The 12,677-nt window shown below is 49.6% G+C and overlaps 1 long non-coding RNA gene across 1 annotated transcript in view; it reads left to right on the top strand.

The window, feature by feature from the left end:
- The first annotated feature begins 294 nt into the window (after positions 1-294).
- The window catches only part of LOC144173839 (uncharacterized), a 135,882-nt gene continuing 123,499 nt past the window's right edge, over positions 295-12,677 (top strand). The window contains exon 1 of the long non-coding RNA XR_013323393.1: positions 295-408. This is a non-coding gene — a long non-coding RNA (uncharacterized LOC144173839). The remainder of the gene's footprint in view (positions 409-12,677) is intronic.

Raw genomic sequence — 12,677 nt, 5'->3', positions numbered from 1 at the left:
AACAAGACTGGCTTGGACTTTTCATTTTTCACTGACGGAATGATAAACGCGTTCAGATGATCGAGCGGCCGCCGTGCCCGCATACTCTGGCGTCCCAGACCAAATCGAGCCGGCTGCGACTGCGAGCATGGAGGGCTGCGGCGAAGCTGCTGTCGAAGCAACAAGCGCCGTTTCGAATGTCAGGCGCGGCGTTTCGGGCTACCGGCTGACGCCTTTCATCACCTCTTCTGGCGATCACAGCCATCTCATATTCTCTTCTCCCGCGCAGCGCGAACCTAGTGTGAAATAAACCCTCTTCCCGGCAGCTGTGTCCAGTAGCCGCCGCTGCCCGCGCAGAGCGACGCACGCTTTACGGATTGTCAACGACGGCTCGAGGCGAACGGCGGATCGGTCAGCTAACCACTCGAAGTAAGTTCATTTCACGGGTGATTATGCTCGTACCGGGCCCACTATACCGATAACAACAATTACATCTCCTCCTCCGCCTCCTCCCCCACCACGTGCGGAGAACGGGAGATTGGAAGCTCGGGTGCCTAGCTTAGCCACTTGCAGTGCATCTTGTTCCTTTTGCCGATCCCAATTAAGGGACTTTAGTTGCTTCCTGAAGGGTATATTGCTTCCAGAAGCCCGTCGTAGGTTATTTATTGACTTCGCTAGTTGCACGCCAATGCTTTTCGAAAACGAAACTGAAAGTATGATAGCTGACGGAATAGTGAGGGAAGCCTGACTCGCAGTGTATCAAAACTGTAGTCTGTATTTTTTAGATATGATGAGCTCACGGAAAGCTTTTATTTGCGTTTATTTCACGTGCTCAACCATTTAGGAACTGATTATTTCAGGAAAACATCTCTAGATGCTTCTCCAATGAGCTCTCGCCGTTCACCACTTTTGTAACGTCACAAACCGTGGTACCCAAATACGTACGAAGCGTCGTCCCCTGTTTCACGTTTCTCGTGTTTTCTGCCGTATTAAATAACTCCTAGTTGCGACAATAGTGTATTTAGGTTCTCGGAATCGTAATACATACATACAGGCTAACTTCTTTCCACCCTTTAGTGCCCCCTTAATTGAAAGCTGAAGAGGTCCGCCCCACTGGCGCTATACGGCTCGCTACTCCAGATGGCGGCGAATACCGTAAGATAAAAGAGCGAAAAAATGAGAGCGGGGGGAAGGACGGGGAAGAAAGTGTAAAACATCGCAATATATATCGGGATACAGATGGCGATATACACAATGATACGTCTATTTTAAATATCGCTATACAAAACATGTAACTATCCGGGATGGGGAGGTGTACACATATTTAAAATGTATTGTTCAGTGGGTTCACACTGTCTCTTCCAGACCTGAGTCCGCAAGAAAAGTTAACAGAGTTTTTGCCCCAACACAGCCTCGTCATGTATGCGCAAGGGTCCATGGACGTGGTAAAGTTCTAGTGCATTTCCACGTTGGAGTCATACAAGTGACTTCGACGCAGTTGTCCGTCGTCTACAATATCGCGGGTAGCGGCATAAGATGTGCCTATTGCCCTCAGTCATAGAGCATACTGGAGCCAATGGCGACTCTACAAATCCCAGCTTAAAGTAAAAACTCCGGGTGTAGGAAACAGTCAGCCGCAGCCTGTGTAGCACGCCGTCAGTGTGCTTGGGCAGACGGGAAATCGCACTGAGGGTCTATAGCATGAAGAGGCGAATAACTGCTCAGAGGATCCTGCCAAGCCAGCAGCTGGAGTTGCCATCGTCGTTTGCAGCTGCTTTGCCATCCTCGTTGGAAAATGGGATTCCAACGGTGAAGTTGAGGCGGTGGGCTTTTCTGGCGACCGCATCGGAGATCTTGTTGCCCGTTATACCAGAATGACCTGGTATCCACTGAAGGAACATTTCGTGTCCTTTGAGCACCGCACTTGAAAATATTTCGTTCATATCGCAGACAAGTTGATTGCGACAATCAGGCGGCTTATTTAGTAGTTGCAAGGCTGGACGGGAATCGGAAATAATTACCCACCGCCCAGAGGGTCTTCCGCTTATGTAAAAAAGTGCTGCTCTGACAGCTGCTAGCTCAGTGCCGTGGAGGATGTTCTGTGGCTGAGTTTTCCTTTAATGGGCCGTCCCGCTGACGGAATCCATACGCCGATTGCCGAAGACGCTGAAGTCACGGATCCATCCGTGTACACTTGGATGTGGTCTGGATAACGGGTTTGGATATCCTCCAAGACAAAATATGTCAAGGCCGATGCGGGCATAGGCGACTTTTTGCCTATTCCAGGTACAGTGGTGCACACAACTCATGCTACGTACGACCACGGTGGAGTAGCAGGCAGCTTGGGTCGGAGGTAATTAGATGGCAGGACGGGCACCACGCGAGATGCAGAAGCGGGAGCCAGTGGATGAGCGAAGCATCGAGAAACATGGCGGAGGCCGGCACAGAGCAATTCTTGTGAACAGAGTGTGGTCGCAGAAAAGCACCTTGCCTCACATCGGGTTTCCACCATGGAGGTGCACTTTAGAAGGCGCAAGCGGATTCGTAGCGCTAGAGCTTGCCAACTTTCCGGAACCTTCAACTCCGTCCTGGACACAGCATATAAAGCCGGAAAGCTATGTTGCAAGCGGACTATAAAGAGTGCTTTGTAGAACCGCAAGAGTGCAGACACTGAGTAGCCCAGGTGCTTCCAGTCATCATCCGCAAAATGTGAACAAACGAAAAGAGTAGCTCTTTTTTTCTCCTGATATGTGGAGCCCAGGACCGCGAACGGTATAAGAATTAGTGATTGTAAACATAGGGTATCTGCACGCCATTTATTTCCCACGGTTATTGAGATACGTCGCGTTTGGTGAATTCCATAGCAGCGCAGTTCTCAGGAGACAATAGGAGGCCGCAGCTGCTGTGTTATTTTTGTATGGCGAACAGAGCCTATACTTCTGCTCGAATATATCTGCGGTTACGGCCGAATCCCAGATGCCGATATTGTCCGTATATAGCGAGAGTTGGGCTCCGTGCGGCAATGTATTTTTGATGCTGCTGAAGCATATGCTGAAAAATGTAGGGCTCACAACACCCCCTTCTGCGACACCTTGCACGATGGTATGCCGTGTTGTGTTGCCATGAAGACATAAGTATCCTTTAGGTAATCTCTGAACCAGGCTTGCATTCGGCCCCACTGCCCTACAAATGCCATTTCTCTTCGGATTTCTTCGTGGGCAACACAATCAAAAGCTGCCTTTATCTCCCCCCCCCCAAAAAAAACAGCAATAGTGAACCTTCTCGCAGCCTTTAGTGCATGAATATCTGTTGCCAGGGCAATAAAATTGTAAATGCTATACTCCTTCCTTGCCTGCCTCCTGACATTGCTGGCGTGTAGACATTCCTGGTTTCGAGGTCCCAAACAAGCCACCCTAGTACATTTTTCTCCAGTACCATTCCAATGCAGCTTAATAGAGCAATTGGTGGGTAAGAGCTGATATCTTTGGGGTACTTTTCTGGCTTAAGAACCATACAAGGCGGGCATTTGCAGCTAGCCTTAAAAAGGCACTGAAGTGATTTGTAAACATTGCGGGATTACTACGCAAATTGTAGTTCGGAGTCCATAGGCCATGTTTCGACCACTCCGAGTGGGATTACACGAATTTATTTAGTAGACAAATCAATTAGAAAATGCTGTACTCGTCTCTGCGTCCTCGCCCATTTTCTGTGGCGTTTTCGCGAGACGTCAGGAGGAAATGACTTGGATTAAGTGCGCTACTGCACGGCTCGCCGACCTTCCGACAGAGTCAGTCGGCCCAGCGTTTAGTCCGCGGGCCGCCGACGGGTCGTCGCAATGCGTTCGCTCAGTTGAAACTAAGCCACGACACATTTTTGAAGGGAAGAATGTGCGTTTCTTTAGTTTGTTAGTTTGTACGCTGTATCTAGCTCCAAGTCAAGGTCGCTCCACACAAGCGCTGCACAAGCGCACATGCGACGCTTCGCTGACTGGTATGGCAGTAGGAAAATCTAAGGCCACTTGAAGGCGGGAGAAGATTCAGCGAAGTTGATATAGATACTAAGGAAATAAAATCAACTGAAACTTTTCCCGTACAGCGTTAAACTAGGCATCAGGAAGTACTTTTTTGCGCTGAACTAACAAGCACAGCGGTCAGCAGCACGACCACACATCTGCGAACGCTTTTCCGTGTAAGAAATGCAATTGCTAGATGTGATATATTGTGGAAATTTGGGGGACGCTTACTGCACGAGCGCTATACGACAAATAGTCACCTCAGCTGCTTAAAATGCTAAAACTAAAAAAACTCCCAAGCATTTCCCCGAGGGTGAACATGGTTAAGTGCGAATGCACGGGGTGATGCTATGAGGGGGAGTAAAGTTAAAATCCGTTGGCATTCGCCCGTGAGCGCGCGCGAGCCGAACCACGGAGGTCTGGCAGTTTATCGCTGCATATATAGGGGGGTACGCCGCGCCGAGCGCGCCGAGCCAGGTGGCTGAGAGAGGAGGCGAGCGCAAGGGGAGAGGGACAGCGGCGCACGGCAGCTGCAGCCGAGCGAGGGGGAGAGGAGAGAGTGTGATGTCACGGTGGAGAGAGAGGCGCGCGGCAGCTGCTGGGGAGAGGAGGCGCGCTGTGACGTCATACCATGACGCACGGCGCGAGGAGCGGTGCGGGGAGCGGCGCGCACCCGCGCAGCCACGGCGAGGAGGCGGAGCGAGCGCGGTCACGTGGTGAAGTGACGTCACCGCGCCGTTGCTACCGACGCTCCTCTCCGCTCCACGCCGTTGCTAGGGAGAGGAGGACTGCGGACGCCGCCGCCGCCGCTGGCGGTGGAAGGTTTGGGGTCGCTTATAAAGTGCATTCGCACTTAATAAAAGTGTAAACTGGTTATACATTATATACATCATATTTCCAAAGCCGCCCATGCGGTTCCGTGGCCGAGTGGTCTGGAGCGCTAGGCAAGTTATTTTTCAAGTTGCAAGTTTGAATCCCCGAGGATACATTCTTTTTTGGATGCGAAACAGCTTATGGTGGCGCCTGTTCCCTCCGCCGTTGTGTGGGCACCGTTGTGCGGCGTCCACACCCCAACTGTGTATGCCTGGCCAGGCACCACTGATGATGATTGTGGCAGGATGCCCCTAGGGATTGGCCAACCAAAGAATACACCACGAGATAGCTTCGCGTTCAACCACCGCCGTCATCTTCCAGTAGGGGAACCTCCTCCCACAACACCGCAATGAGTGCCACGGGCAACGCCGCCGGTAACGCCACCTGCAACGCCAGCGTCAACGCCAGCGTCAGCGCCGCGGAGAAGAGGGCTCGAGCCGCCGCCACGAAACGGAAGCGGCGACAGGCCGATCCCGAACTTCGGGCTCGCGAAGCCGAAAGGAAACGTCAACGTTGCCACGAAGCTGCTTCTGATGCGACGAGGGCTCGCGCAGCTGAAGCCGCATGTCAACGCCGGCACGCAGATCCTGAACTTCGGGCTCGGGAAGCTGAAGCGGCACGTCAACGTCGCAAAGGCGATCCTGAGCTCTGAGCTCGGGAAGCTGAAGGGCGCCGTAAACACCTTCAAGAAGCTCGGGCTCGCGAAGCCGAAAGGAAACCCCAACGCCGCCAAGAAGCTGCTACTGATGCAACGAGGGCTCGCGCAGCTGAAGCCGCACGTCAACGCCGGCAAGCAGATCGTGAACTTGCAACGGGTACGAAGTGGAAAACACATTGATTCCAATCGAACCTCGCGCGGTCACACTGGCAATCGACCGCAAGACGGGCGTTGCTTGCAAGCGGAGACAGTTCTCCCTCGTGCAGGCCAGCGCCATAACGGTTCACAAATCGCAGGGAGGAACGTACTCCTCCATCGTCTACGAGTACTCCAAAACCCACCCGCAAAAGTTGGTGTACGTCGCGCTCAGCCACTGTACAAACCTCTACAAGCTCTACCTTACCAACGCCGCCGGAGACCACCACTTCTACCACAAGGAAAGCAATGTGGACAAGAACATGGTCGAAAAGTTTCAACGTCTCGACGAACACAGGCTCGCCCCCATCACTCAACAGTACCTACGCGCCTTTCAAGACGATGTAAACCCACAAACGGAATTCACAATAGCACTTGTAAACACCAGATGGCGCGATGTAAAAGACATCGAGCGCGGTCCCGTGCTCACGAAAGCGGACGTGCTCTGCCTCACAGAAACATGGAGCGCGCCGCAACCCAGCATCAAAGGCTATGAAGTGATCGTGTGTACGGAGGAGGCAGAGCGGCCCGCCGGGGGTGTCGGGATCTACGTCAAGGGCCCACTCACCGCAATGGATCTAGATCTACAACCAACAAGTTAAAGCCACAACGGCGAGCATGGCGCCATTACACTATATACAAACAACAGCAATATCATCAGCATGACATGTACCTTGCGCCGAACCTCTCCCGGGCCAACGTAGAAAAGTACATCGAGAGGGCGATGCTGCAAATGCTACAATACGAAACGGCCTACAAGAACACGCCCTTCAGACTCGCCGGGGATTTCGATGTCGACATTACAAACGACGACTGGCTCATGCAGCACACGGGGTCACGCCACGCTCTCCGCTGCATTTCACACGATTACAAGCAGCGCACAACCATCCGGGGAACGTGCATCGCCCTCATCTTCAGCAACTTCAGGGTTCATCCACTACAAGAGCCCTCGACTTAACATTTCACAGACCACAAGGCTGCCATAATCAAAGCGAAACGCCAACCACAGCTGGATGTCACCTACGTTGAAGATGATTATAATGCCTAAATGAAGAAAACGCATACCACGTACAAACGTCTTTCTCTCTCCAATGCCTCTCCACTCTAACACCCCCTCTGCAATAAAATTTCACCATCTTCCCGTATGGGAACCCTGAGTAGTATGCGAAGCAGCCATGGGGTCAACGCAAGTTCTCATTTCGAAGTTCCGGTAAGTGAAATGTTTGGTAGTTACCATGGAAACCAAACGGTAAATATAACGGTAGCTACGAACCTCAACTTAACGGAAAGGACGAAATGAAAACTAATCGGAACTTGAGTCGACCCCATCGCTGCTTCGCATAGTACTCAGGGTTCCCCTACGGGAAGATGGTGAAATTTTTTTTTTGTAAGTTGGTTTGTTTTGTTTTCGGCCGATGTTTTGTGTACTGGGTTCACAATTTTTGGGCCGTAACGTTCACTGCTCCAGGAACGAGTTCGCAGAACGCGCGCAGACTGACACTGATGCTCTAGCGACTTCTCGTTGGCGTGCTGTTCCCATGAGCACCGACTGCTTGCGGGGAGTGGGCACAGGCCAGAATCAGAAGACCCTTGGCCTGGTGCGCACAAGCTTTTTACGACACAGGCATGAGTGAGGCAAGCTCCAAATATGCGGGAAAAGCGCATGGCATTTGAGCGTCTACGGTGACGCGGAGGGCGTCGTTCATCCACTGCGTAGGCTTCGGCTAGTGATTACTAAGATTCCAAGCCGTCCTGGGAGGCTTACCTTAGGCATTTTACAGTCGAAAACATGGCAGAAGCGCGGTATGACGATTATTGAGATATCGAGAATGCCCATCCAAAGATAACGTCGGATGTCAATCATGTTGTTTTACAGAATTGAAACCGAAACTTGTTTGAATGCTAATGGTGGACATCCTCCAATCACGGTGCACCTCCTACCGACGTCACAGCGTTTAGTTGGTGTGGCCGCCGCAGACCGCGCATGGTAGTCTTTCTTCTTTCGGGCTTCATAAAATAATTTTAGACTTATCGACCGGAGAAACGATGAAAAGTGTGTTAATTTGAGCCAGCCTACGCAGTGCAAGCAAAAACGGGAGCTTGACATATTCACTTCAGTGTCCCTTTAACACGGCCTATCCGCCACGATGTGTTATATATAATCGGCAACTGCTGAATCGCCTTGCTGCCGAGATGTCTTAGAGCTGAGCAACTAACTCCATCAGTCCCACGAAACGACAGCAGATTCACGGATGCTAATGCTGCAAATAGCCCATTGATGGTATAGAGCTCACCCATCATCACAACATTCCCGGTAAGAAGCCACTTGGTCAACTGCTCGGGAATTAGTGAAGGACTCTGTGGAGCGCTGACTTTTGTAGAAAGTTCTTCCGCAACGTGTTCTTCACTGACTTCACGCTTGAGAGATGGAGAAGAAAATGAGTGGATCTGGCTGGGTGCGGCTGTAAGGCTGCTGAACACCTGCGTGTCAGTGCCTTCAGTGGAGCCATTCTGAAACAAAAGTGAGCCAAGCGATTTATGGCAAGCTTGGCCCTTTGCTTCTGAATGTGCTTCTCTGCACGCCTGAAAGCTCGGATGTCGTCTGGAAGTAGGGCTTTTCTCGCCTGGTGCTCGGCTCACCGGCGAATAGCGCGGGAATGTTCATCGCCCCCATCGATAGCAACTATGCACTTGGCAGTAGACTTTGCCGTGTTGACGCTGCTTTCGCTTCCCCAATAGCAACTGTCAACTGTTCGCTTGTTGTACGCTGAATTACAAATTACAAAAACTGCGTTTGTTTCGCGCGATTCTCCACTGGTCATCCTTCTTCACATAGTGGAGTTGCACTGATTTTTTTATCAGTACGGCCACGATACGTAGGAAACAACTACAGCGTACTGCCACCAGCGCACAGCCAACAGCGGCGGTGACCGAGTGGTATGTTACGCTCCCAATCAGTATTACGGTGGTTTTAGCAATTCGTTCGGCCATAGGCTTTTATTTTTAGACGAATGTATGAAGCTGTATGCAGATATTGACATGAAAGATTCCATGGGAAGGCGTCTTTAAAGGAGCCATGAAGACAAAATACAAGTTTGTTTTATTCGAAAGATTTCGTGTTTTATAGTGCCCCAGCGCTTGTCCGGATACAAACAATGCTTTATGCAATGGGAAATTAATCAGTTTAAGTTAAAATTTTGGCAAACTTCGCCTTCTGCGCATTCACAGAAAGGTCACCAATGCTTTGTGCCGCAGCCATTTTGCTGGTTGCCTTCGGGTCGGTCATTTTGCAGAGCTTAGAAAGCTTGCGGGGGGGGGGGGGGGGCAGAAAAAACAACATGAACGTCATGCCTTTGGGCCACTTCTTTCAGATTGTGCGATAACGTGTGTACGTATGGTATCACAGCTATCCTCTGCTTACGTCCTGCGCGAGAATTGCACGTCTGTGGCTTCGTGCGCATTTTTTTCAGAAGTCTCCCTTCGACCCGGACAAGAATGTGCTGAGGTTATTAGGCACTCAGCAGTCTTCGGGCTTGTTGGCTGAACGCATACGTGATTCACTGTGGGCAAGACTTGCCGAGAGCGTTCTTAAAGCGCATCAAGGCTTTAAGGAAGGCTGAGCGAGACAAAGTTACAGTTGTCACGTGTGTTTGTGACTTAAGCAAGCTGGTGTCATAACTTAGCTAAGCAAAATGATTCGATCATGCCAAATAAACCTCTTTACTCGTATATCTTGCCCCATGACTTTGAAACAGCTTTAGGGAGGACATACTTGAAATCCTTGAAATGTTTTCATCTGAATGTGCAATCTGTTACAAGTAAGGAGTCTAACCTAACTTTTTTGCTCCAGCAAGTAGGGCATGACTATGATGTCATAATGTTAAGCGAAACGTGGTCTACCGATGAAACAAATGTTTTCTGTCTTCCGTCTTACAAGACATACTATATTAATCACACCTGCAGTCGTGGTGGCGGTGTTTGTATTTTAGTGAAACAAGGTTTCAATTGCGAATTGATTCAAGAATTACCCGCCGCGGTGGCTCAGTGGCTAAGGCGTTGCGCTGCTGAGCACGAGGTCACGGGTTCGATTCCCGGCCGTGGCGGCCGCTTTTCTGATGGAGGCGAAAAGCAAAAACGCCCGTGTGTTCGAGATTTCGGCGCACGTTAAAGATCCCCAGGTGGTCAAAATTAATCCGGAGCCCTCCACTACGGCGCGCCTCATCGCCTGCGTTGCGTCGGCGCGTTAAACACCACAATCACTCAATGATTCAAGAATTTTGTGTGGTCAAAAACGACTGTGAATTCCTCTGTGTTAAAATAGATGGTATAATACTTGCTGTCTGCTATCGACCCCCGAGCGGGATGATACCACCTTTTCTTGATTTTTTTAGTTATTCCTGGATTCTGTAGGTAGAAATAGCATCTTGGGGAACAGCGCGAACTAACAGGGACACAATAAGAAAGAAGTGGACAGGACTAGCGCTGACTTTCAACTCGATTTATTAGAAAAGACGTAACTACTTATACATACACAGAATCCTCCTCCCCCACCACGCCACGTGCCCACACCAGCCAATGACATACTATCACACCCAAAACACTCCACTGTTGACAACGCACCTTTCTTAACACTGGAACACCTTATCGCGACGACCGCTCCAAATAGCCAAATTCTTTTTCGTGCAGGACAACTGATGTTTCACTGATACATTCACTCCCCCACTTCCTGATGTAGTATGATTCCATCAACTCTCTAGTACGGCTGCCTTTATGCTTAAACAGGATATCAGTCTCGCGGAAAAGCGAATAGCAACGGTGCTTGTACGTGCGGCAATGTTACACGTGTAAGGTTTATAAACAAGAAGTAAAAATGGGCAGATGTTTCCTTAAACAGCTGGGAAAATTAAAACCAAAGGATATTGTGTACAACATGCGACACACAGAACATTGGAGCGTTTTAACATACAGGACAGCTTATGCACAACAAATGTTCGAAAACCGACTACCAAGAATGCTCAACACATTTCTTTCTAGGAACATAGCATTAGAAAGTATCACCTTTAGGAATGTGCGCAATTTCTTCATCTCCTGCTGAGAATGTTGTCTTGTTGGTGTATTTTTGAGGTGTGCTTGATTGTTTTTTTTTTCTTGTAGGGCTTCCTTGCATTTTTATGTTCTTAGGTTGCCACTGACGAAAGCGGCAAATATATGTCTTTCCGTTGTGTTTAATGCTTTTTTATAGCAATCATCGAGCCCACACTTTCTGCTGTTGTTTTCCCCGTGTCACTGTATTTTAGTGATTGTTTACTCTATTTTAATAAAATTTATGCAGTATTTTAATGATGTTTCTGTGTCACTATATTTTAATGATTTCCTGCAAACCCGATTGGTGTAACAAACAGTATTGTTAGATATTCGGACAACGTTTCTAAATGCTGTACAAGCGGCCAGTGGCGGAAAGGGGGGGGGGGGGGGCGGTGCGGCTCCGTCAAGCTCTGGGGCGGTATTCTCGTAACTGTCCCTTTTGAAAACGTCCCTTTTGAGTCCCTTTCATCATGACGTACTTCCGGTTAAGCAATGGGCGTTGACAATAGTTTTGCCGCGCTTGCGTTACTTCACTTCCGGTAGTTTGCTTTTAGCCAATCAGGGCTCCCCAAAAGGGACACTTTTGAAAGGGACGCAAAAGGGACAAAACTCGAGAATACCGCCCCTGATCTCGTCGGCTTTTTCTACGGACCTCCAGCATCCTGTATTTTACTTGATGCGAAACAAATTAATGAATGAAAAAAGGCTATAGCTCGTTTAATGAGCTTTGAGTGTCCGAGTTGAAAGGCAGAAGTAGTTTGTTGGCTCTAGGATCACAGCTCCAACAGATGCCGACATCTTTAAAAAGGAACGTATGTCTAAAAATCTAGTTTGGCCATTGACTGGGAGTTCGTGTGTAACACAAGGGGGCACGTTGCGTCATGAAACAAATCCAGCACTTTCGTGCTTTCAGATTCAATGGCCTGCGGGTCACAGTTAGTTAAAAAAGTCGTCAAGAAAGAGCGACACTTTCAGATCATTTTTGTCAGTTTGCAAGGTATGAATGAGACGACCGAAATGACCAAGTAGTAAACCACTAAGAACTAAGGAACTAAGGTGGTAAACCACTAAGGCCCAATACATACGCCCTTTTTTTGCAAATGGGGCGTCCCTTCAAACAGGATGTGTGGTGATATATAGGTAAAAGGTTAAGAGTTCTAAAAACCCAGTAATATAAATTCCCCTGGTATTTGTGGTTCATTTGCAATAAAACCGGTTGGAGGTTCAGCGCAGTCCTCGTCGTCCTCTCTCTGTCCTTGTCTCTTTTTCTCGCGCTGTTTCTTCTATCGTAGACGTTGGTGAGGTGAAGGCGTACGGGGAAAGCCGAGCCGGCGGGGTAGCCGCTCCAGTCCGAAACCGGGATTCCGTGCCGTATTAATTAGGCGAAGCCTGGGGTTCCTCATCAAACGCTAAATGTGACCGTAGTCGCCGCCGTCGTTGTAGTCAACACGAATGGCATTAAAATGGCCTCCGTTGTAAAGAGGAAACAAATAAATAATGTCGCATTTGGATTGTTGCGGGATTTGACCCCGGTGGCCCGAGCGGCAGCCAAGAAAGCCAACCACTACGATAGCCCGGAACGGGGCCGGAATGGGACGAGAATTAGCCCGTCACAGGTGAAGAGGTCAGCACGGGAGAATAATGGGTGCACGCGGAGGAGAGCTCTCCCTCTGGGGAAGCTGCCGCATGCATTTTGGCCAGTCTGTTTGTCCAGTAATACGCGTCAAAAGATCAAGAAATAAAAGGGAAGAAAGAGACGCTAACGTGATCGCTGGCCTCCGCCTTCAAAACATGCGAATAGGCTCAAGAGCCCGAATAATTTTTTTTTTATGTAATGGATACCGCAGGCGCTGCAGATTTCACAACGCGTCATCG

Source organism: Haemaphysalis longicornis, unplaced genomic scaffold (assembly GCF_048455015.1).
Source record: "Haemaphysalis longicornis isolate Haplotype H1 unplaced genomic scaffold, Haemaphysalis longicornis Haplotype H1 scaffold_1, whole genome shotgun sequence".
NCBI classification, from domain to species: Eukaryota; Metazoa; Arthropoda; class Arachnida; order Ixodida; family Ixodidae; genus Haemaphysalis; species Haemaphysalis longicornis.
This window is presented reverse-complemented; position numbering and strand designations above follow the sequence as displayed.